The sequence below is a fragment of the Lissotriton vulgaris genome, chromosome 3_1 (assembly GCF_964263255.1).
Source record: "Lissotriton vulgaris chromosome 3_1, aLisVul1.2, whole genome shotgun sequence".
In the NCBI taxonomy this organism is placed as follows: domain Eukaryota; kingdom Metazoa; phylum Chordata; class Amphibia; order Caudata; family Salamandridae; genus Lissotriton; species Lissotriton vulgaris.
The window spans coordinates 665674978-665701193 of record NC_141689.1 but is presented as its reverse complement, the minus strand read 5'-3'; the positions used below and the strand labels follow the sequence as shown (position 1 = coordinate 665701193).

General features: G+C 40.7%; 1 pseudogene; it reads left to right on the top strand.

The window, feature by feature from the left end:
• The first annotated feature begins 16684 nt into the window (after positions 1–16684).
• On the top strand, positions 16685–19703 carry LOC147726897 (uncharacterized; annotated as a pseudogene).
• Positions 19704–26216: the final 6513 nt, after the last annotated feature.

Genomic DNA, 26216 nt, shown 5'->3' with positions numbered 1-26216 from the left:
CATTGACAACTTGTATCAGTGATTGTATAAGAGAGAAAATATGTGTTAGTATATGTTTGAATAGGTAAAGTTTGTATAACTGTATAGTTGAGGAAATGGAGGTGTGATTGATTGTTTGCATGACTGACTAGTTGTGTGAGTAACTCCATGAATGAGTGACAGTCTGTGAGTGTCTGTTTACACTGATTGTATCTAAGGTTATATTAGAGTCTGAAGAGGTTCATCGTATTATCACATGAATGATATCATCAGTGATGTCATTTGATATGTCATCAGTGATGTCATCAGTGATGTCATTTGAGATGTCATCAGTGATGTCATCAGTGATGTCACTGACCATGTCATGAATGATGTAATATGTGACATCATCAGCAGTGGATTGCGGGTGCGCGATATATAGTTAGCGCATCTAACTATATATGGAATTTCAATGGTTTTATGCGAGTAAAATAAGGTTTTGTAAATGCAAATTCCTAACTATATATGTTCCATAACCAATGGTTTTTTCATTGAATTTTCAAGGTTTTGTAAATGCAAATTCCTAACTATATATGGCCTATAACCTATGGTTTTTTCAGTGAATATATATATATATATATATATATATATATATATATATATATGTATATATATATATATATATATATATATATATATATGTATATATTGAAAACAAAGCGCCCTGCAGCTCTGCCTCTGGCTTTAAAAATGCAGCCTGCCTTCGTATGTCACTTGTAAATTATTGCTGCCAACGCGTTTCAAGGTCTTTCAACCCCTTCTTCCTGGGCTCAAAAACAACATTTGGAATTGCAACTGCTTGATTACCATCTCTTTATTTAAGGATATATATATATATATATATATATATATATATATATATATATATATATATATATATATATATATATATATATATATATATATATATATATATATATATGATTCACAGTCCTGCTCCATTTATTCCAAAAGGACAAGAAATCCGTAAGAAACCAACGGGACCCACAGGTACAGACCACTCCACAGCGCAAGAGATGATTTCAAAGGTGGTTTATTATCCCGCAATCGCCAGCATGACGCGTTTCGGTCACTACACGGTGACCTTGATCAAATCCAATAGCACGATCTCGAACCTCCAACCAGTGGCGAACAAAGACCAGCGAGTCCCAAAGTAAGGCAAAGATGTTTTTTATTGCACTAGTCTCAGAAAGTGCTCAGCGGACTGACGCGTTTCGGGCGGATGCCCTTGATCACAGTGAAATGCAATAGTGAACGCCTTATTCTTAAATGCTGTGAATTACACCATGTGATTAATGAAAATAGACAACATACTTCAAAGTAGAAGTCATTCCCAATATGAACAATAAAAAGGTCCTTTGTAGTGTGAATTATTGATACAGTAATTCCATGTTTGTCTTTCCTATATTTACATATAACTGAATAAATTCATTGGTATTGTTATATCTGCATGAATGCAACGATGTGAATACCACCCTCGAATATTTTTAACCCAATAACGACAGTACATGATATTATAAATACATTATAACAAAGCAGCATGATTAAATGTGCAAAATGTCGCATTTGCAGAACATAAATCGATAAAATGCATAATAAAACGGCATGTGTTAAAAAGTAATATTGTGAATACTTAAAAAACACATTTTGTTATCAAAAATTACTCTAAAAGCCATTTTTTCCAAAGTTGGAATGTGCAAATATCGCAATGTAAACTAATTAATGCATTTAATGACTGTCATATGTTATGGGTTATGCATACATATGTCTGCTTGATAATTATTGGGGACATCCACAGTAGATGGCAACCCCACAATTTAATAGAAAAAAAGGGGGGGGGGAATTAATTAAATAAAGGAGGGTGGTAATGCAAAACCAAAAACTGAAAAGGTTGAATCCAAGTAATACAGTCGACAAAATTGTAAGCAAAATCCAACAAAGTACAACCTAAAAAGAAAAAGTGGAATATGCCTATACACCTGGATTTAATAAACCAATGTATTTTACCCCGTGTGTATCTTTTTGTTATATTAAAAGATACAAAGAAAGGAATGAAGTGTCAAGAATAAGAAAAAATGTTACTGATCATTTCATAAAGTATTGATGTTTCATAGTACTTAATCAGGTGTGGGAGGTTTGAAAGTCAAGGATAAAAACTGTCACTATCAGTAATGTCTACCTACTCATTATATGTTTCACGCTTCCCCTCATTTTCCATAGAGCCCTATAAAAAATGGTAAAGATCTTCAGTCGTGTTTAACCCATTGGGGACCTTACTGTCTAACTCCAATATCATTCTGGATTCTAGACGACGGAGCATTTTATCCCTGTCGCCCCCTCTACGGGGTTTTGGCACAGATGTGAGTACAAAATATGTGAGACACTTGAGATCATTGTTATGTATCTTTTTAAAGTGTCTCGCGACAGGGTAGGTACTGTCAATGTTGACAATTGCCCGAAGATGCTGCAATATTCTGGCGTGCACCTGTAGCCTGGTGCTGCCAACATACCTCAGGCCACAGGTGCACCCCAGAACATATACAGCATACTCCGTCTTGCAGTTGTAATTCTCCCTGATGGGTAATGGCACGGCACTGAAAGGGGTGCTGTAATGGGTGGTGTTTATGCCGAATCTACAGGCTCTGCAACTTGAACATTTATAAAACCCCGGCCGGGGTTTAAACCAAGATGGACTTTTGGCAAGTTCAGGAAAAGGTTTGGATAATAGTGCCCGCATGGAAGGACCCCTACGGAATGTTATCGTGGGGTTCTTGGGAAGTTGGGAAGACAAAACCCCATCAGTTTTTAGAATTGGCCAACTTCTGGTCAGGATCGTCCTGATTTTTCTTTCCTGGCTACTAAAGGATGTGATAAATCTGATGTTGCATTGAGCCGTGTCTGTAGCAGCAATTGTGGTAGAAGGTTTAGGTAAAAACAAAGATTCTCTATTTATTTGTTTTGTTTTGTTAATTGCTATATGCAATATTTTGTCCTTATACCCTCTTGCTTTAAATCTAGTTATTGCATCAGAGCTGCATTCGGCAAAGTCCTGTTCATTGTTGCATATCCGTTTTAGATGAAGTAGTTCGCCATAGGGTATGTTGTCTATGACGTGGCGTGGATGTGAACTACTCGCATGTAACGTAGAATTTCCAGCCGTGTCTTTTCTATGGAGGGTGGTTGATAATTTGTCAACATTCGAGGATACCCTGACATCTAAAAAGTCTACATAATGTTTACTGATATGAAATGTAAACTTTAAATTTATAGAATTATTGTTGAGGTCAGAGATGAAAGATTTGGCACTCTCCTCATCACCCTTCCAAATTAAAAACACGTCATCTATATAACGGACCCATAAGGTCACATGTTCCAAAAAAGTCTGAAAGTGTTGCCCCATGAGGACCCACCTCTCCCACCAGCCTACGTGCAAGCACGCATAGCTGGGGGAAAAGCAGGCCCCCATGGCAACACCTCTCTTCTGCAAATATACCTCTTTCCCAAAGATAAAATAGTTATGCTGGAGACACCATGTTACAAACTCTACAATCATTTTGTTATGGTTATAACAGTGGAGAGGCCGTGTTCCTAGGAAATATTCTAATGCTCTTAAGCCTGCTTCACGTTCTATGCTCGTATATAGAGCTTCTATATCCAAAGTTATGAGTAGCAAGTTTGTAGACCACGGAATGTTCTTAATTTTTTTCAAAAAATCCCCAGTGTCTTTGATGAAAGTGGGCAGTTTGGTCACCAGTTCTTGAAGGAAATAGTCAATAAATTGTGCCATGTGTTCCGCCATACTCCCAATGGCAGAGATTATTGGTCTGCCAGGCGTTGGTAATGTGCCTTTGTGGATTTTTGGTATGAGGTAGAACCTGGGCATGATTGGATTGTCAACATTTAAGAATTTAAATTCCTGTATCGATATCAGGCCTTCTCTTTTGTATTTGTGAAGCATTTTCTTCAGGGAATCTCTCGCTTGTTCATATTTTTTCATGCTGGAGATTTGGTAACATGTGATATCTGTAAGTTGTCTTTGGGCTTCAGCAATATATTGTGCTTGCGGCCAAATCACTATGTTTCCCCCTTTATCAGAGCTGCACACTATAATTTGATGATCATTCTTAAGTTTTGAAATGAGGGCCCAATATTGTTTTTCCTTATGGCTTTTTATTCTTTTCCGATGTTTGACTTGGTGATAGAGCTTCTTTAGATCAGATGTGATTACATCATGAAAGGAGTCTATGGAATCCTTAGGCATCATTGGCATGAAACATGAAGTGGGTTTGAACGGGCTCATGCCTGCACCAGATTGTTCAATATCAGCGTTCACAAGTTCTTGTTGTGTGGTCAGGTTAGAATCATTCTATATATATATATATATTATCATCATTCACAAACAATGTGAGTAAGTATGTATGAATATAATATATTTATAAATAATGTCTATTGTGTTCATTTGTTAATTTGGTGAATGTGATGTCAATGTACATCATGAAATTTAAGGCAAAACAATGACAATACCAGTAAATGCAATGCCAATGTTCGCCATATACTATCCATGCATAACAATGTCAGAACTAATAAAAAAATGTCAGTGTACACTAGGACAACTATCAGCATAACAATGTGAATTCGGTAAATATGATATCAATGACCTCCATGTTCTATAGACAAGCAACAATGAGCTCATATCATTGCGGTAGATTTCACGCAAGATGACCTCCCCATCAATACAGAGTCAGAGATATGTTGTCATACAGACCCTGCAACTAAAACCCAGGCCTACTGATTGATAGGTCACAGATGGGATTAGGTTTAGCCCAAAGACAAACTTGCAACCAGGGAAAACCCTGATCGATCCTACAGATAGGCAGCTAACAAGTTTGACAAGAAGCTCACGTTCCCTAAATACCACAAAGTTAGATACCACATGTAGTTAGGAACACTCACCCAATTAGGACCCAGCATGCACTCCATATGTAGTGATCATGCACTCCACATGCCAGACATCTGAACACATAAACACTGGCTCACACTATCTCTCCCCCAGGGTCAAGAGCCACCTGTGAACCCACTATCAGATAGTTGTGCTTATAGTTTATGACTAGGCTTGTACCTACATACCCTCTGTAAGAATGTGAAATTCAATTGTTGTACTTCATGAACTGTGTATATATTCAGCCATGATTTTAATCTTTTTGTATTTTTAAGTATGCTGGTTGAATGTGTATGACTGAAGCGTGGGTGATACAGTGTTTGTTTATGACACTGTTTTTGTCGAGGTTATTGATGTCTTTTTAAGGATTTATGATGAACTTTTGTTGGGGGTATTATCATTGCATCAATTGATATTAGTTTTTCAAGAAATAATAATGTAGATATGTAAAAATGTGTGTGTGTAAGATTCCTAAAAAGAATATTTTCTCAAATTAATTTAATAAAAATATCAAAATATTTTTCTACAAATATCACACTAGATGGTAGCAATCACTATCCTGTTTCTGGAGATTTATTTTCTGAATTTATTTTGGGATGTGTGCTCTTTGTGCCCATTCTTAGTTAAGGCAGGTGGTATTTCTCCCTCCGAGGATTGCGTTAGCATTAAGATATATTCAGCCAAAACATCTGTACATTGAGACTGCCTTTAGAAACGACTCTGTCAATGTTGTCTTGCCCACGGATCACGGCTAAAATATCGATCACAAAAACACCAACCAACAAAAAAATTGACGCAAAAATATTGTATACAAAATTATCATCATCCTATATATAAACAAGTTTTAACACAAATATCGATATGTAATTATTGCCTTAATAAATATTGTTAACAAATATATCGACTACAAACATATCGAATACAAAAGTATCGAAAAACCTAAATTAAAAATAAACATTACAAAAATATCAATAACACTATTATCAACTTACAAATAGCCTTATAACTTATACAAAATATATTAAAAATACTACTCAACATTAAATAAATGCTCATTTCAACTATCTAACAATTTAATACATACAAAAATGTAAAAACTTATTATACAAACATATGAATTTAGTACATACTTAAAATAAATATGATTCAATTAAAAAATGCACATAAATATATACTTACAGAATAATTAAAATATACTCACTAACACATATTTATTAACACATATTTCACATGCAACCATTTTTGCATTTTAAAATAAAGTTATTAACTTTAATTTTAAAACATCTACAACAAAAAATTAATTATAAACAACTAACAAACAACAAATATAACGACAAATATAATGACCTAATTAAAAAGTAACTGCTACCAAAATCAAAATACGTTTCTCAACCAATGATTTTAAACTACATGACCACAAACCAATTACAATTTAGAACTACTTAACTAACCACTATAAAAACAATTAACTTACAAAAATTACACTTTTTTGGCCAAACATGGAGGAAGACTGTTACTTTGCTGGTGAGAGAGAGAAAGAAGATCTACAATAACTACTATAACAGATTACACAACAACACAGGTAAGAAAAACACTTTTTTAATAATATAACATTCTCAACATCCTTAGTTTAACTCCCTAAAGTGTTTAAATGTTCACTTCTTTTTAAATTAAAATGAAACGTACTATCATCAACAACAAAAAGTATAAAATACAAACATTATTTACTACCTTATCTATTCCTATATGGAAAAAACAAGAACTTATAAAATAGCAAACTACATCTAGAAATAAAGGAACATCGTGTAATAGTTTAACAAAGATAAAAATATAAAAAGAAACCAATGTAAACATTTTCCAGCATAGCTTCCACAAACTGCATCTACCAAAGAACATCCAGCAAATTAAATTTATTTACTAAAAAAAGTAAGTATACTTTCACTTTTAATAAATTATATAAACAAAGAAACTAAAAATGACATACAATATTATGAACTAAAAGTTTTTTCTACAGAAATTACAACAGAGAAACTGCAATAACAACAGATAAAGCCACTAACAAAACAGAAAGAACAATATAATAAGTATTTTTTTGAAATTACTGATTAAACAAACACATTTTTATATGACCATAGCATATTTACTCAAAACAAATATATATGTATTCACAGATATACCCTAGAAATGGCTGAAGGAGCATGTTTTATCACATCACAAACAAGAAAATTAATGCTCAGCTCCATGGGTTATACCTACACCCAAGAAAAAGTAAAAGATAACAAAACACATTGGAAATGTAGCAAATACTATTCACTTGCATGTTATGGTTGAGCTACAACTGTACATAACAACGTTGTGAATGTAAGAGAGCACAATAATCCACCCAATATGACAGAGGTAGAAGTAAGCGTAGCCTTAGAAACAATTTAAGAAGCAAGCAGAGGCTCCCAACAAACAAGCACTGACATTTTGGAAAATGTATTAACAAAAGTACCTGAACATGTGACAGGATAATTGCCCTCTATCCCCAACCTGAAACGGTTAATAGCTAAAACTAAAAGAGCATCCAATCCAACTTCACCATCACCCCAAACCTTTCAAGAAATTGAAATACTACCAGAATATACTATTACCCATAAAGAAGACACATTCTTGATGTATGACAAACAAAGCAATGACAAAATAATTCTTATTTTTACAACTAATAACAACTTGCAAACATTTTAAAATTATGAGACATGAATGATTGATGGAACTTTTAAAGTGTGTCCAAAACTGTTTTATCAACTTTACACCATTCATGGTGAATATCTAGAGACCAATATTCCCTTCATTTACAAGTTGCTGCCAAATAAAAATAATCCCTTCTATATAGAACTATTAACAACAATAAAATATTTAACAGAAAATTATTATCCCCAAAGAATCATAATTGATTTTGAAATAGCTATGGTACAAGCTATTCTAAAAATATACCCACATACAGCAATACAAGGGTGTTACTACTACTTTAATAAAAGTATGTGGAGGCACCTCCAAAAATCTACCTTAAGTACTGACTACTCTACCAACAGCAACTTTGCATACCAAATACAAAAAATAATTGCACTAGCATACGTACCAACAACAGAAGTGGCAAATTACTATAATTTATTAATTAACAGTCCTTTCTATCAAAATAATGAAAAAAATTAACTCCCTTGTTGGATTATTTTGAGGACACCTGGTTAGGAAGGTTGCATCGTTCAGGTCACCGTAGGCAACCAAAATTCCAAATTCCCTTATGGAATGTCTACGCTAGCACTATTGCACAAAAAGCCAAAACTAATAATGCGGTAGAAGGATGGCATAAATCCTTCCAGGCCACAATAGGGAGAGAACAACCAACACTACACAAACGTATACAATCAATGATAAAAAGAACAAAGTTACCAAGAAAAAAGAATTGGACAAACTATAACAAAAATAGAACCAAAACTGAGTAAACAAACAATAAATATGTATGAATACCTTCAACAAAAAACAAGAATGTATTCAAGTATCCAAGGTCTAGAATACGTAGACCTAATAGCAAAATCTATTCTTTAGTTAAATAGAAATTTCAAACAGTAAAAACATATAAACCACACAAGCATATGATTTTATTTTTTATATTAGGTAAATTAAGTCAGCGCGCATGCTCAGTTGAGTCGATGATACATCTTGTGGTCTACCGAGGCACAAGATGGCTGCCAACACTTCCGGATTTAGAGTGTTGACAACCAATGAGCATGCAGCTCGTACTCGTAAGGGTACGCGTACCTATGCGTACCCCGTGATTTAAAAAAAAATAATAATAATTTGGGGGGCCTTGGGGGTCCTTGTGAGACCCCCTGAGCAGGCCTAGGAGGCCAGGGTGTTTCTACCCTGCCCCCTTTTTGCGTTCTATACATTTGTTTTTCTGATTTCTTGTGCCTCGGTCTATCGAGCACAAGATGGCTGCCAACACTTCCTGGTTTGGAGTGTTGACAGACAGTTGACAGCCAATGAGCATGCAGCTCGTGCTCAGAAAGGTATGTGTACATACACGTACCTGTACACGCACTGTACGCGTACGGTACACTTTTGGATATAAATTTATGACTTTACTTTTGATTATCTCAGGAACTACTGAACGGATTTACACCATTTAACAAAAAGGTTGATCTGCGAACCGAACTCTACCTCTCTGCCAAATTTGGTGTAATTCCGTCCAGAAGTTCGGGCTGTAGCCCTGGCTAAAGGTCCTATGGAAAATTGCATGGGGAAAACACGTTTTGGGACCCCCCTTTTTTCTCTGCCCCGCTTCACGAATAACCTTCAAACTTTAAGGGAAGGAGTGGAGCGGAGCAGGTCATTCTCTTGGAGAAATTCGCAAAGATTTGTCAATCGTCGCAAAAGGTATTCCAAATAGAATGTTGCAATGTCCTATGGAAACTAGGTCCTACGACCGCCAGTAGGTAATATATATATACATATATTCTGTGAGCAAGGGCATCCGCCCGAAACGCGTTAGACCGCTGTGCTGTAATCAATGAAATAAACATCTTGCCTGAAATTGTGGGACTCGCCGTGGTCTTTCTGTTCGCCAGTGTTGGAGGTGCAGAGCCAGTATTTTTGGATATATATATATATATATATATATCTGTAACTCCACCTACGGTTCCCTTCGGGCAGGCATGGCGCTCTTTGCTGGAGGTGCGTCGCTTTACGGCAGAACCACGCCGTTACAAATTCCCCAACATCTTCCACAAAGAAAGAAAGTAAGCCGCACACCAACAGCGGAGCCTTTGTGTTTTTATTAAAAGTACTTTCTCTCACCCGGCAGTCCTGACATGTTTCGCTCGACCTTCGAGCTTTTTCAAAGGTGCGCCGTGAGTCCTTGTCCTTTCAGCTGATGGAAACCAAGCTTTCATACTTTTTCCGTTTTGACACGCCCCCAATGGCTGCTGAGACTCCTGGTCTTTGTAGTCTGTAATGGTTCCCAGGCTGAAAGGAAATGTTTTACAATTTCAATTTTTACACAAAGAGTCCGTTGTGCCACTGTGAGCCCATTTTCAAAGCTCCCTGTGGTCCATTACCAAAGTCAGTCTTTGGCGTTCACCGCACTGCCCTTGACATTTCTGTAACTCCACCTACGGTTCCCTTCAGGCAGGCATGGCGCTCTTTGCTGGAGGTGCGTCGCTTTACGGCAGAACCACGCCGTTACAAATTCCCCAACATCTTCCACAAAGAAAGAAAGTAAGCCGCACACCAACAGCGGAGCCTTTGTGTTTTTATTAAAAGTACTTTCTCTCACCCGGCAGTCCTGACATGTTTCGCTCGACCTTCGAGCTTTTTCAAAGGTGCGCTGTGAGTCCTTGTCCTTTCAGCTGATGGAAACCAAGCTTTCATACTTTTTCCGTTTTGACACGCCCCCAATGGCTGCTGAGACTCCTGGTCTTTGTAGTCTGTAATGGTTCCCAGGCTGAAAGGAAATGTTTTACAATTTCAATTTTTACACAAAGAGTCCGTTGTGCCACTGTGAGCCCATTTTCAAAGCTCCCTGTGGTCCATTACCAAAGTCAGTCTTTGGCGTTCACCGCACTGCCCTTGACATTTCTGTAACTCCACCTACGGTTCCCTTCGGGCAGGCATGGCGCTCTTTGCTGGAGGTGCGTCGCTTTACGGCAGAACCACGCCGTTACAAATTCCCCAACATCTTCCACAAAGAAAGAAAGTAAGCCGCACACCAACAGCAGAGCCTTTGTGTTTTTATTAAAAGTACTTTCTCTCACCCGGCAGTCCTGACATGTTTCGCTCGACCTTCGAGCTTTTTCAAAGGTGCGCCGTGAGTCCTTGTCCTTTCAGCTGATGGAAACCAAGCTTTCATACTTTTTCCGTTTTGACACGCCCCCAATGGCTGCTGAGACTCCTGGTCTTTGTAGTCTGTAATGGTTCCCAGGCTGAAAGGAAATGTTTTACAATTTCAATTTTTACACAAAGAGTCCGTTGTGCCACTGTGAGCCCATTTTCAAAGCTCCCTGTGGTCCATTACCAAAGTCAGTCTTTGGCGTTCACCGCACTGCCCTTGACATTTCTGTAACTCCACCTACGGTTCCCTTCGGGCAGGCATGGCGCTCTTTGCTGGAGGTGCGTCGCTTTACGGCAGAACCACGCCGTTACAAATTCCCCAACATCTTCCACAAAGAAAGAAAGTAAGCCGCACACCAACAGCAGAGCCTTTGTGTTTTTATTAAAAGTACTTTCTCTCACCCGGCAGTCCTGACATGTTTCGCTCGACCTTTGAGCTTTTTCAAAGGTGCGCCGTGAGTCCTTGTCCTTTCAGCTGATGGAAACCAAGCTTTCATACTTTTTCCGTTTTGACAGGCCCCCAATGGCTGCTGAGACTCCTGGTCTTTGTAGTCTGTAATGGTTCCCAGGCTGAAAGGAAATGTTTACAATTTCAATTTTTACACAAAGAGTCAGTTGTGCCACTGTGAGCCCATTTTCAAAGCTCCCTGTGGTCCATTACCAAAGTCAGTCTTTGGCGTTCACCGCACTGCCCTTGACATTTCTGTAACTCCACCTACGGTTCCCTTCGGGCAGGCATGGTGCTCTTTGCTGGAGGTGCGTCGCTTTACGGCAGAACCACGCCGTTACAAATTCCCCAACATCTTCCACAAAGAAAGAAAGTAAGCCGCACACCAACAGCGGAGCCTTTGTGTTTTTATTAAAAGTACTTTCTCTCACCCGGCAGTCCTGACATGTTTCGCTCGACCTTCGAGCTTTTTCAAAGGTGCGCCGTGAGTCCTTGTCCTTTCAGCTGATGGAAACCAAGCTTTCATACTTTTTCCGTTTTGACACGCCCCCAATGGCTGCTGAGACTCCTGGTCTTTGTAGTCTGTAATGGTTCCCAGGCTGAAAGGAAATGTTTTACAATTTCAATTTTTACACAAAGAGTCCGTTGTGCCACTGTGAGCCCATTTTCAAAGCTCCCTGTGGTCCATTACCAAAGTCAGTCTTTGGCGTTCACCGCACTGCCCTTGACATTTCTGTAACTCCACCTACGGTTCCCTTCGGGCAGGCATGGCGCTCTTTGCTGGAGGTGCGTCGCTTTACGGCAGAACCACGCCGTTACTAATTCCCCAACTTCTTCCACAAAGAAAGAAAGTAAGCCGCACACCAACAGCGGAGCCTTTGTGTTTTTATTAAAAGTACTTTCTCTCACCCGGCAGTCCTGACATGTTTCGCTCGACCTTTGAGCTTTTTCAAAGGTGCGCCGTGAGTCCTTGTCCTTTCAGCTGATGGAAACCAAGCTTTCATACTTTTTCCGTTTTGACAGGCCCCCAATGGCTGCTGAGACTCCTGGTCTTTGTAGTCTGTAATGGTTCCCAGGCTGAAAGGAAATGTTTACAATTTCAATTTTTACACAAAGAGTCAGTTGTGCCACTGTGAGCCCATTTTCAAAGCTCCCTGTGGTCCATTACCAAAGTCAGTCTTTGGCGTTCACCGCACTGCCCTTGACATTTCTGTAACTCCACCTACGGTTCCCTTCGGGCAGGCATGGTGCTCTTTGCTGGAGGTGCGTCGCTTTACGGCAGAACCACGCCGTTACAAATTCCCCAACATCTTCCACAAAGAAAGAAAGTAAGCCGCACACCAACAGCGGAGCCTTTGTGTTTTTATTAAAAGTACTTTCTCTCACCCGGCAGTCCTGACATGTTTCGCTCGACCTTCGAGCTTTTTCAAAGGTGCGCCGTGAGTCCTTGTCCTTTCAGCTGATGGAAACCAAGCTTTCATACTTTTTCCGTTTTGACACGCCCCCAATGGCTGCTGAGACTCCTGGTCTTTGTAGTCTGTAATGGTTCCCAGGCTGAAAGGAAATGTTTTACAATTTCAATTTTTACACAAAGAGTCCGTTGTGCCACTGTGAGCCCATTTTCAAAGCTCCCTGTGGTCCATTACCAAAGTCAGTCTTTGGCGTTCACCGCACTGCCCTTGACATTTCTGTAACTCCACCTACGGTTCCCTTCGGGCAGGCATGGCGCTCTTTGCTGGAGGTGCGTCGCTTTACGGCAGAACCACGCCGTTACTAATTCCCCAACTTCTTCCACAAAGAAAGAAAGTAAGCCGCACACCAACAGCGGAGCCTTTGTGTTTTTATTAAAAGTACTTTCTCTCACCCGGCAGTCCTGACATGTTTCGCTCGACCTTCGAGCTTTTTCAAAGGTGCGCCGTGAGTCCTTGTCCTTTCAGCTGATGGAAACCAAGCTTTCATACTTTTTCCGTTTTGACACGCCCCCAATGGCTGCTGAGACTCCTGGTCTTTGTAGTCTGTAATGGTTCCCAGGCTGAAAGGAAATGTTTTACAATTTCAATTTTTACACAAAGAGTCCGTTGTGCCACTGTGAGCCCATTTTCAAAGCTCCCTGTGGTCCATTACCAAAGTCAGTCTTTGGCGTTCACCGCACTGCCCTTGACATTTCTGTAACTCCACCTACGGTTCCCTTCGGCCAGGCATGGCGCTCTTTGCTGGAGGTGCGTCGCTTTACGGCAGGGTGAGAGAAAGTACTTTTAATAAAAACACAAAGGCTCCGCTGTTGGTGTGCGGCTTACTTTCTTTCTTTGTGGAAGATGTTGGGGAATATATATATATATATATAGATACATTCACTGAAAAAAACAGATTTCAAGGGTGTTATAGTTAGTTGGACATTTCACTCGTACAAAACCATAGAAATTACCCCGTTATAGTTAGTTCAGCTAACTATAACTTGCACGCCTGCAATGCACTGCTGATGATGTCACATATTACAGCACTCATGACATGATCAGTGACATCACGCATGACGTCACTGTTGACATCACTGATGACATCATCCAGTGAATGTGTTTTTCTGAAAATTAAATATGTTTTATATATGTACATCTCAAGGTCGATGGAAGAATAAATGGGTATATAAGTTTCTAAATGGATGATTTGTTTTCGTAAAATTAATTATATAACTGACTAATTAGGTGTATCTTGGTGAATACATGGGTTAGTGAGTATGGTTTAAATATGTAAATATCTGAAGCAGTCTTGAACCTTGTGTATTAGTAGCTGCATGGGTTGGAGAGTAGCTACATGAGTGTCTATATGGGTTATTAATTGGGTTTTTGAGTATCAGTATGTGTGTCTGAGTGTCTGTATGGTTCAGTGGGGGTATTACCTAGTACATAGATACATGAATGAGAGACTCACTGTTTGTATGTGTTTTATACAGCTTGTATGCATGACTATTTGGGTGGATGAGTGTGTGTATGGGTGTGTTATAGAGTGAATGACTGTCTCAATAATGTTTTTATGAGTAAATATATATGTTTTAAACTAGTATATGTGAGTATTGGTGTATGTGAGAGTGAGAGATTGGAAGAGTTCCTGTATAAATAAGTATGTGTTTTCATAAGTGATTGTTGAAGAGAGTAAGTATGTGTACGTTTCTGTAGAAGTGTGTATAACTGTATCTGCAAGTAAATGGATGCTTGATACTTTGCATGTGTGACAATGCGTGTGAGTAACTCTATGGATGAGTGTCGATGTGCAACAGGAAATATATGTGCATGAGTAGATATGATGAGTTAGTACATGTATGATTTACTGTATAGGACTGTTGGTGAATGGGTGGATGTGTGGGTAGATCTTAGAAATACTGAATAGGTTGTTGTAACTTGTATTGGTATATCCATTGTTTTGAAAATGTTAATTTCTATTTTTGAGTGTGTGTATCAAAGGTTACGTTAGGGTGAGAGGCGGTCTGCCACTGTATCACAAGGATGATGCAATCAGTGATGTCATCAGTGATGTCATTTGAGATGTCATCAGTGATACCACTGACCATGTCATGAGTGATGTAATATGTAAAGTCTTCAACAGTACATTGCGGGCGCGCAAGTTATAGTTAGCTGAACTATCTTTATTGGGGGAATTTTTAAGGTTTTTTTAACTGCTAAATTCTAACTATGACGTGCCTGAAACCTATGGTTTTTTCAATGAATTTCAAAGGTTTTTTAAATGCAAATTTCTAACTATAACGTGCCTGAAACCTATGGTTTTTTAGTGAATTTCAAAAGTTTTTTTTAATTCTAATTTCTAACTACAACATGCCTGAGGCCTATGGTTTTTTAAGTGAACTTCTAAGGTTTGTTAAATACTATTTTCTTACTATGCCTAAGAGGTAGGACATGTGAAGAAAGAAGAAGAAACGCACAGAAAAAGAAGAAAATGAAATTCAGAAAGAAGCAACAGAAGTCCTCAAAGACGAAGAAAAGTGCAAGAAGAAGCAAGATCTGTAGAAAGAACAAAAAGAGGAGCAGAAAGAGGCCTTGTTGCGAAATCATCCCCTTCCCTCAACTTTTTTAGATGGGTATTGGTGGTAACTGACTCTGACTCTGACTAACCAGTCATAGAGCCAGTGCTATGCTGAAAGACACTTAGAATACAGTGAAAACACCTATATACCCAGGTTCAAAGAAAGTGTTTAAACTATTTTCCTGAAAACTGCTGGCATCATTACCTGCTTTTTGTTTATCTTTTCATGGAGCGCCTTAATCTTGCTCCCCCTCGCTTTTCTCCTACTCCTCCCAAATTTTCAATATTAAAAAGTGGAGTGGTAGTGGGCTTCAAAGTTTGCTTTGCTCAGGGCACTCTCTGAGCAGATGCCAGCTCTAGTGGGCAGCTATGCAGCAAGTCACTTTAATTATGTGCTACTAGCAAGGCCACTAGAATTATACAATTGTACAGCTGTAGCAATTTTTGCATAATTATTGATTTGATGCACTTTCCACAAAATCCATCTTCTGCCGCAGAATCTGAAGATTTAAAAAAAAAATAGTTTTTAGCTGAAACGGTTCATAATTTCAAAAAATTTAGCAAGGTACTGCCGTGGTGGAAGAGTACAAAGTTGGACTCATCACCTTTCTATTGCTTATGGCTATATTTAGGTGTTAAACTGGTGCTTATGAGGTGCAACCGATACCAGACAGTTTTACAAAGTTTAAAAATGGCAAAATAATGAAGTAATTCTATTTCAAAATGTACTGCATTATGCCGCATAATTCGCCTTCTCTTGCCACATAATTTACTCAACCCTGCTGCAAAATGTGGCCATCTCCTGATGCATAATTCCAGTGACCTTGGCTACTAGTGAGTGAAAAGTTCAACTCCACTAGTGTTTTTATTGTATTGCTGCAGCAGGTGACGGTGGGAGGGAGGCGCTGCGCTCGCACCCCACCGCCTATGTTCGCCATTTTTATGAGGCCGTCAAAGTCCTCTTTTTCACATTGCCCTCCTATACATCTCTTTCTTATTCCTGTCTTCTCCCCTCTCCTTTTATTTCTTCTTAAAATGCTCTCCTCATTATTCTTTCCCTCTCCTCTCTTTCTTTCCATTATTCTTGCCATTTCTTTGCTTCCGTATTCACCTCCTTTTGTGCTTTCATCTCCTTCACATCCTCTTTTTCTCTCTTCATTCTTCTCCCCCTGTCCACGCCCTTCCTTCTCTCGTGCTTGCCCTCGCCCCCTACCCCCACACCTGTCCAAACAGATTCTGCCAGGATGGCTGGAGCTGGAAAGGGGATGGTCAGTGACCCTCCCTCTGCCCTTGTGCCCTTTAGACCCATCCCTCGGTTTCAGCAGATATTGCCCAGACACCACTGTCTTTTGTACTCTCTCAGCCTCGTGATGAAGATGCCCGCCCTTCTGTGCCTCGTGGCTGTCGCTGGGCTGGGTTTGGCAGTGCCCTTCTCCTCGTTAACCACCCTCCGTAAGTACTTTTGCAGTCATTTGCTTCTGAAATGGAAATGGCCAGGTAGCCTCACTCCCTAGTGGTAGTAAACAGGGAATGGGCAAGAGCGCCTATAAGTGAAATGACACAACTCGTGTAGCGGTCATGCAGCGTTATATACAGTGGTTGGTCACGGCACGTCATAAGATTCCATGTTTATCACATGATGTGCAGGTGGGCGACAGTAAACAACATATCCCCTGTCGGCGGAAGAGCGGGCTGCTGAACTGTGTTTACTAATTCTGGCAGGGTTCACTCAGCGTGCCATCCTTCGGAGTAATTTCCTCATCCAGGGAAAGGTGTGAAGTGAAAGTGTTGGGGAGGGCGCTACAGGACTTGCTTATGTGCAGACTGCATCTTATGGACACGTTTCTATGTAGAGAGGCCGTATGTCTGGCTGACACAAGACATGGTGATGGGCACACAGCTGAGGAAAACCGTTGGAAAAGCGAGATTTGTAGATACAAGTTTCCCTTCACTATTCACTGATGTGTGTTGACAGTACACACTGATCTCGATGTGCAAAGTGGCTTAAAAAAGCACGATCAAATGAGAAAGAAAATAGGTGTATATTTAAAGATTACTGCGCACTTCCGCTTACTTTACTCCCACAGTCGTATACAATTAATTAGTTTGTCAGCACTCTTTTCAAATCGTGGGTCTAATTAATCGCTTCTTCTCATCAGGTGGCGGCGAATTTTAAGCTATATAGCATTCCAACTAAGGTTTTTCTAACTTTTATATTGTACTCCCTGGTTATTTTTCAGCAACATTTAATTTCTTCGAAAACCAAACCAGGATGATCAGCAATCGCCTGGGATGTTCCTTTGTCGCCAACATCCCAAGTTGCATCTCTGGCCCTGGGTACAGGCCCACCTCTATGCTGGTCGCAGTCTCCACCATCGTGCCAGGTACGGATTCAAGGCTGCCCATTTTGCTTTGCATTCCCTTTAGTCATCCAATCACTTTCTTTCTGCAAACATGCGACCTGCAGCTGCAATTGGGATATGTATGGTCGCTAAAATGAGGGCAGCCTTTGGCTAGTACCCAAGTTTACCCCCTCTCTGCTGTTGCATATCTATCCAAGGTTTCAACTCTTCTTCAACGCTTCTCCAATGTGTGTTATGGGCAGTGCTTTCCTTCCTTAATATTCGTAATGACGAGCATATCCTAATTCTGGGCCTGCCATTAGCTCTGCTGTGCAGCACTGAGCACGCCTGGAGGGTTACTGCTCTTTGCGCATCAAACACACATACTTTCACAATGTGCTCACTGTATTACAGCCTGACGCTGTTGCTCCTCTTTCAGGTGTTACGGACACAGATGCCATCAAATCCCTCATGGCTGTCCCTACAGAGCAGGTGTACTATGCTGGTCAGTTCAGGACTGTGCCCTGCAGTTCGTCCAGAGTCCTGGTCCAGATGAGCAACAAGGGCCTGAGAAGCAGCTTCACTCTGTCCACGGTCCTTGGATACCAGGTGGGGATTGAAGATTGCGCCGCGGTGCGAGGGCCAACTGCAACCAGGCACTACAGCCGTCGTTGTCTTACAGTTATGTAGGGGCCATCTGGTCGTATGCTCTTATCGACGTAACCATAGAATAAAGTCTTAGACATGTTAGGCTTCACAGAGAGCCAAATGCATGCTGGGTGGGAGGGACACACGCACTTGAATCAGCTTCCAAAAGGCCATACATGACTGGTGTGCTACATGCCCGCCCTCCCCATCCCCCAAGGTATTTCTATTAAATCATATTTTGCACCCCAGCTTCTGTATCTGCTGTCCTTTCAAATTGCCCTCGGGTCTTGTTATTCAGACGTCTTTGATTTCTCCAGGTTGCGGCGGTCCTTACACGGATGACTGCCACAGCCTTCTGCCCAGTGTATGCACTCTCCTCTGCTCGTGTTCAGCGCCAGGAAGCACCCCATCATAGGAAGAAGTATCACAGGTTCAAAGAATACGCCTTGATCAACCCACACTGGATCGCAGTGGTAGAAGCATTCTACCGCCTCATGACAAAATCCGTATGTCTGAGTGTTCACAACACGTCACTTCCTGGTCACAGTGTCTCGGTCTTGTGCCTGACACTCACCTATAACAACCCACAAACTCCTTCCCAAGGTAGACCTCTATGGACTGTTTGCTCTTTTACCACCTTGTTTTGCAGACACTTTCCTGATATCATTCTTCTCTATTCCATGGTGAATTTCTTTATTTTGGATGAAAACAATAAAACACGAGCTTAACTCTGGCTGGTCCGACCCCATAAATACTTTAAACTGTAAGTTTTAGAATAAAACCCAGACGTACACTCCTACTCTTTGTTTCGTTTGCTTTTGCTTCTAACTGTGCGAGGGCGTGCGTGTAGTTAGTGTGTAAGAAGCGTGCACATGCAACCAGAGTGCTGGTCTGTGAGGGGTGCGCGTGCTGCTGTAGGCTTCTGGTAGTGAGTGACTACTGCAGCATGACGTGTGTGCGTGCGCTGTCGGTGGGGCGAGACTGCTACTCTGAGTACTGTGTGCTACTCTGGGGGTGCTGTCGGACCGTGTGGCCTGTAATCTGGAAGAGTTTGAGAAGTGAGTGTGTTGTAAATGCCCATTTGTGGGGCACTGGCTGTAATGTGCGGGGAGTGTCAGTGAAGCTCAAGGTGTGACCAGAGACCCTAAAACAATGCGCATATGGACCTGCTCCAAGCACCTCCTGAAAACAGCAAGATGTCTCTAGGAAGGGCATAGGGTTAAGCCCTGCTGAACAGTAGTCCCAGCAGTGACGCGACTCCTCTCACACACACATCCTTTATATTTCAGTAACTGAGGTGATGGACATCGACCTCGGCCTCTCGGGCCGCTCCGGCGGGATGGGGACCATCACTGTGCTCATTGCATCACTAGTGGTTGGACGGGAAAAATCACTGCTCCCCTAAAGGATATCATTAATAAGAGCCCCGGGGGTGGCAGTCCCCAGGGCTTGGGAGGGCCTAAGAGGCCCCCGCCAACTTTAATAAAACAAGCCCCGGGGGTGGCAGTCCCCACACATTTTGTTTCTGCCTCCAGGACCTGGCCCACCCGGGGGTCTTAATTAAACGAAGCGCAGGAGTCCGCATTTCATTTTCGTAAAATTTTCAGCCAAAATACGAGCTAGGTGCGCGAATATCGCAGATTCTTTAAAAAAATATACTTTTTTGGGCCCTGGGGGTCCTTACGGGACCCCCTGACCAGGCCTAGGGGGTCAGGGTGTTTGTCCCCTGCCCCCTTTTCTTGATTTTTGTGTTTCTTTTTCTGTTTTCTTGTGCCTCAGTTCTACTGAGGCACAAGATGGCTGCCAACACTTCCTGGTTTGGAGTGTTGACATCCAATTAATATACAGCTCGTAATTGGGAGGTTGTGCAGATCCTCCGCGGCTATAGATATATGTAGGTTTTTTAGGTTTTTACTTTTGATTTTCTCAGCAACTACTGAACGGATTTACACCTTTCTGAACCAAGAACTACCTCTTTGCCAAATTTGGTGTAATTCTGTTCAGCAGTTCGGGCTGTAGCCGTGTCTAAAGTTTCCTATGGAAAATTGCATGGGTAAAACACGTTTTTTGACCCCCCTTTTTCTTGGCCCGCTTGGTGAATCACCCCGAAACTTTCAGGATAGGAGAGGCCCCGAGCGCCCCACGGGTTTTGAAAATTTCACGAAGATTCATCAACCTGCGCTAAAGTTATTGGAAATGTTGTGAATTTCCTATGGAAAATAGGTCCTAAATATAACTACCTACTGGTGACCGCCAGTAGGTAATATATATATATATATTTTCACTGAAAAAAACATAGGTTTCACACACATTATAGTTAGGAATTAGCATTAAAAAACCTTAGAAATTCACTGGAAAAAACATAGGTTTCACACATGTTATAGTTAGCTGGACATTTCACTCATGCAAAACCATTGAAATTCCCCCGTTATAGTTAGTTCAGCTAACTATAACTTGTGCGCCCGCAATGCACTGCGATGACATCACATATTACATCACTCATGACATGGTCAGTGACATTATAGAAAATAGAAACCTTCTCAGGGGTCCCACTGATACTTGGTCCTTTTCAACTAACAAAGAAGAAATTGGCACAGAAGCTGAAATATAAAAGTAACATCTTTATTAACCTCAAATGAGGGAGACTACGTCACACAGAAGCCTTAGCAACTGAATGAGGCAGTCTGATGAGTACAGAAAACAGAGGCATTATATATGCTTAGGGTTACATAGTCCAAGGGGCAGTCCTGGCACATGTGAGCATGCAAAATGACTAATATGGGCATGCAAGATCTGCTTGCTCAACAAAGTGGGAGGAGAGTTACTTCTCCATACAGCAGCAAAAATAGCCTGACAGTTCTACAAAAAGAGCAGGTACATTCTACTAGTTAGGCCCTTCTGAGCATGTGCGAAGTTGGAAGATGCTAAATATAGTTTGTTTCTAGGCAGATTACAAGAGCAGTCAACTCTGAGGGAGGACAGAGCACATGGTGAGCACGTGGCAGCACATGGCAAACAAGATGGCTGCCAGAAATACAAAATGGCTTTCAGCTCATGCTAACAAATCCCTGCAATATTTAACAACATCACTCATGATATCACTGATGACATCTCAAATGACATCACTGATGACAGCACTGATGACATCACTGCTGACATCATCCTTGTGAAAGAGTGGCAGACCTCCTCTCACCGTAATATAACCTTTGATACACACATTCATTTTTTTTTCCAACTTCTTTTTTTAAAAATCTTTTTATTGCATCAACAGGGACAAGAACACAGCAGCAAAAGAAAAGAAAAGAATAAAAAGAAACATTTCATACAAACATCAAAAAATAAATAATACATTAAGGTAATTTTAGCGAGGTAATCATAGATCATTAGACATTAAGGATTATTAATATAAAAAAAGAAGAAGAACGATTATTAAGACATAAACATTCCCCAAATCCTTTCTACTTTCATTTTTGTTTCAAGCCCCCTTGTTGTTGCTAAAGCCTGTTCCATATTGTATATTTCCTTAACAAGGCTCCACCATTCCTAAACCGTCGGGGGGTAATGTTGGATCCAGACCCTAGCTATCATTAGTCTGGCGCATGAAATTAGAATATTCAACAAATCACACAAGGAGCTATTCGCCCCAGAGATGCCTACCAGCACGTCGAGAGATGTCAATACTATTGTACAAGCTAGTTTTGTGGACATAACTCTGATTATACCATTCCAGAAGTTACTCAGTTGCGGACACGTAAAAAACATATGAGTTATATCAGCTGATCTTAAATTACATTTTCGACACTTTGTACGTTCACTGGTACTATTATTATTGAGCCCATTTTAAAATCCTGTCTGGCGTATAGTAGAGTTGGCAGATGGTTTTAAATAGCTGCAGCTTAAGGCTAGAGGAATGAACAGAGCGATTTAAGTTATTTAAGGAAGAAGTGATCAGGTTAGGGGTCACATTAGTACCCAACTGCCTACTACATTTCTCAGATAATTTTGTAGAATCATCAATTCTAAGACCAGAAAAAATGTTATATCCAATACTAATCCATGCTTTATCAGTTTCTTTATAAATGCAGTTCCATAAATCAGAGTGAAAAATATTAGTAAGTCCTAATTTCCGCAGTAGATAATCTCTGATTTGATAATATTTAAACTGAGCCCCTTCTGTGAGATTATAACATATCTTCAGTCTTTCACATGTAAAAAACCCCTGATGGTCATATAGGTCTGAAAAAATAATGTGAGGAGGGTCAGAAGGGCATATTTGATGACCAGGGCAACTCAGGCCCTAATTACAACTAGCAAAACAGAAAGGAGTAGCCTGGTCCAAAATACTGTTTGTGTGCCGTATTGAATCCGGAACCAGAGTCCATCAATAAAATATATGTGATAGTACTGGGCTAGAAAAAATTCCCATCAGGCCACCCATCTGGTGGAGTATCGTCACGTGGGAGATGTGTCATGAATCCAAAACTTAATCAAATGCACCTAATGATGATGCGGAGATGGATTTTGAAGATATGTTCTTAAACCACAGTGCTTCACAGGTAGTGCTAATGGAGTGCAGTGCAAGTGAGAAATTATGTGAGAGAAAAGTGAGAATAAAATTGAGTCATAGGACCAAAAATAAGTTTAATGGGTATGGTACTAGGGTCAAGCTTAAAAACAACGCCAGATAGTTTTAAATAATAACTATATAGTGGCATGGTAAATCGAGGTCGACATGTTTCAGCTAGATGGATAATTGGTCCAAGCTTTCTTCAGGACCAGGTGAAAAATAGCGACTGCAAATTGAAGTGAGCAAATGCAAAAATCGTGACTGTGTACTTATATAGCGGATAGATCCTACCAGATACTCTGAGCCCAGATGTTCTCTGGTGTTAATCCAATCATACGGTCTCACCTAAGAACAAAGATGAATGTACAACAGTAGTCAGAAAAATGTGTATAATGGTTATCAAGGATACAAGAAACAAACACTAAGCACACAAACAGTGCAGAAGAGAAAGTCTCTCCGCCACACAAAAGACATAAGGTTCTCCTGGTATAAACATGTCTAAATCACAAACAGTAAAAATTTAAACATGTGACTCACCCAGCATTCTGTGGGAGTATGCCTCACCTCACCCGGCACCCACTCGGGAAGAAGGAGGCCCCGCTCTGTTAGAGTGGAAATGGAATAAAAACCTCAGAGCAATATCAGAGGTGCGAGGATACATATGATCACACATTTCCAAAAATCTACTAACAAAAAACTAGTTGTCAAAGGAAGAGATTCAACCTCATTTGAACAGCTGACTATGACTATGCAGGAAAAGTCATGGGAAAAGTCAAGACTGAGTGAGCTGGATACAGGATTGGCTTGTATGCATGGCGATTTGATGATAGGAAAAGAGTACCATAAAAATGGTACAGTTGAAGAGTAATTAAAAGTAACTGGGGTCATAATGCATGGCAGCGCAGTGTAATCCCCTACCTGTCCGTCGGTACCTCTAAACCAGCATCTGAGAGGGAGTGGAGGTAACTGGCTGCTGAACGCGCGTGTCCTTTTATACCTGTACTGATTGAAAAATCTATTGCAGCTGGTAAGGATTAGATTGTGGACGCTTGCACTGATTCGTAAGGGAAGACGCTATCACTATGGCGCGCATGCGCCGTTATTGTCGTCATATGTAGTAGAAATGCTATACCGGTTGCGCATGCGTATTCCGTAAAGCAAACGGGTATTACGCATGCGCGCATGTATCGTGAGGCTGGCGTCCTTGCAGCTGATGTTAGAGAGGTGATGTAGCGTCCGCGCATGCGTGTTACAAGGAACGTGCACAACTAGCGCATGCGCGCATGTGTCATAGAGACGAAAGCCTAGCAACAGGATTCTGAACGCGCAGAGCGCAAACGAGGTAGTCCTGTTGTTTGTCACTAGTGAATTCAGACTCAATTTGGAGTGAAGGAATTCTATTATGAAAAACGACTTATTACACTATAATAAGACGATATCAACCTCCACGGACCGAGACACTTATTGTTAGCGAGGGAATTCAGCTATGCTAAAAATAAGTGAAGACAGAATTCTAAGGGTTAGTTAGAGTGTTGAGTTATCCCGTGTTAAGATGAAAAGTCACAGGAAAAAAACTCGCAGGCCTCCAGAAGAAGGGTCGGTTGGATGATGTTAATGGGGCATGCAATCACCACATGGGTGACAGCAGACGGATAGCAGAAACCTAGGTCAGGGCTAAAGGATAATACCAATCTTTAGTAAAAGTTGTAAAGGGGCACTCCCATCAAGGCTAGACTCAGATGGACTAATGAGTGGTATGTGCTATGTATGTAAAGAAAAAATGGCGACACACCCGGACTAGCAATTAATTGTTTACAGTGATGTCCAGGGTATGTCGTCATTGAGGCCTTGAATGTGGCTTTTGAGAAGAAAGACCCATTTCTGTTCCTTTTTGAATAGGAATTTTGACACATCACTAATGTGGGGAGGAATATATGGCTGCTCTAGGACAACCCACTTCATTTCATCCGCTGTGTGCCTGAGATCCAAGAAATGATTCGTGAGTTTGGTGGCCTGTTTGCGGCATCTGATGGTGCTTTTATGTTCCCCAATTCTCAATTTGATTTTCCGGGTAGTGTAACCGATATATCTTAAGGAGCATGGACAGGTAATCATGTAAATGACGTTGTCAGTGTTACAGTTTGTATGTTTCTTCAGGACCCACGTCCTACCTGTCCCTATATCAACTGAGTTGGTTTTGGCCATCTGTGGGCAGACACTGCATGACCCACACGGGTAATGACCCGAGACAGGTGGGAGACCCCATAAGGTTGTCGAGCTGTCAGTATTAAATGTCCTAGGTCTAGTGTGGACTAGGGTGTCTCGCAAACTTGGTGCCCTTTTAAATGAGAAAAGAGGTAAGGGGGATGTTGACATTAGTGGTATTCAAAATCCCCCAATGTTTGCGCACTAATTTTTTAATATTGTTCGACAGTGCATTGAATGTGCTAACAAACGTGAGTCTTTCTAGAGGTGGTTTAGGTGGACGTCTCTCAATTAGTGCCTCTCGATTGTTGTTTGATGCACGTTTCCATGCTCTTTTTACGAGATGCTTCGGATATTGACGATCCTGCAATTGGGAGGCTAGCACAGTGGCATGTTTGTTAAACAAAGTCTTAGATGAACAATTCCTCCTAACCCGGAGGAATTGGCCCACAGGAAGATTCTCCCTCAGGGAACGTGGTTGGTAACTGTTGAAAAGTAAAAGCGAGTTCCTCGCCATGGGTTTCGCGAAGAGCTCACTTTGTAGGCCCCCAGCTTCTGGAAAAATGGATAAGTCCAAGAAGGAGAGTCTGTCATGACTATACTCTAGAGTGTTGTACATTCATCTTTGTTCTTAGGTGAGACCGTAGGATTGGATTACCACCAGAGAACATCTGGGCTCAGAGTATCTGGTAGGATCTATCCGCTATATAAGTACACAGTCACGATTTTTGCATTTGCTCACTTCAATTTGCAGTCGCTATTTTTCACCTGGTCCTGAAGAAAGCTTGGACCAATTGTCCATCTAGCTGAAACATGTCGACCTCGATTTACCATGCCACTATATAGTTATTATTTAAAACTATCTGGCGTTGTTTTTAAGCTTGACTCTAGAACCATACCCATTAAACTTATTTTTGGTCCTATGAGTCAATTTTATTCTCACTTTTCTCTCACATAATTTCTCACTTGCACTGCACTCCATTAGCACTACCTGTGAAGCACTGTGGTTTAAGAACATATCTTCAAAATCCATCATCATTAGGTGCATTTGATTGAGTTTTGGATTTATGACACATCTCCCATGTGACGATACTCCACCAGATGGGTGGGCTGACGGGAATTTTTTCTAGCCCAGTACTATCACAT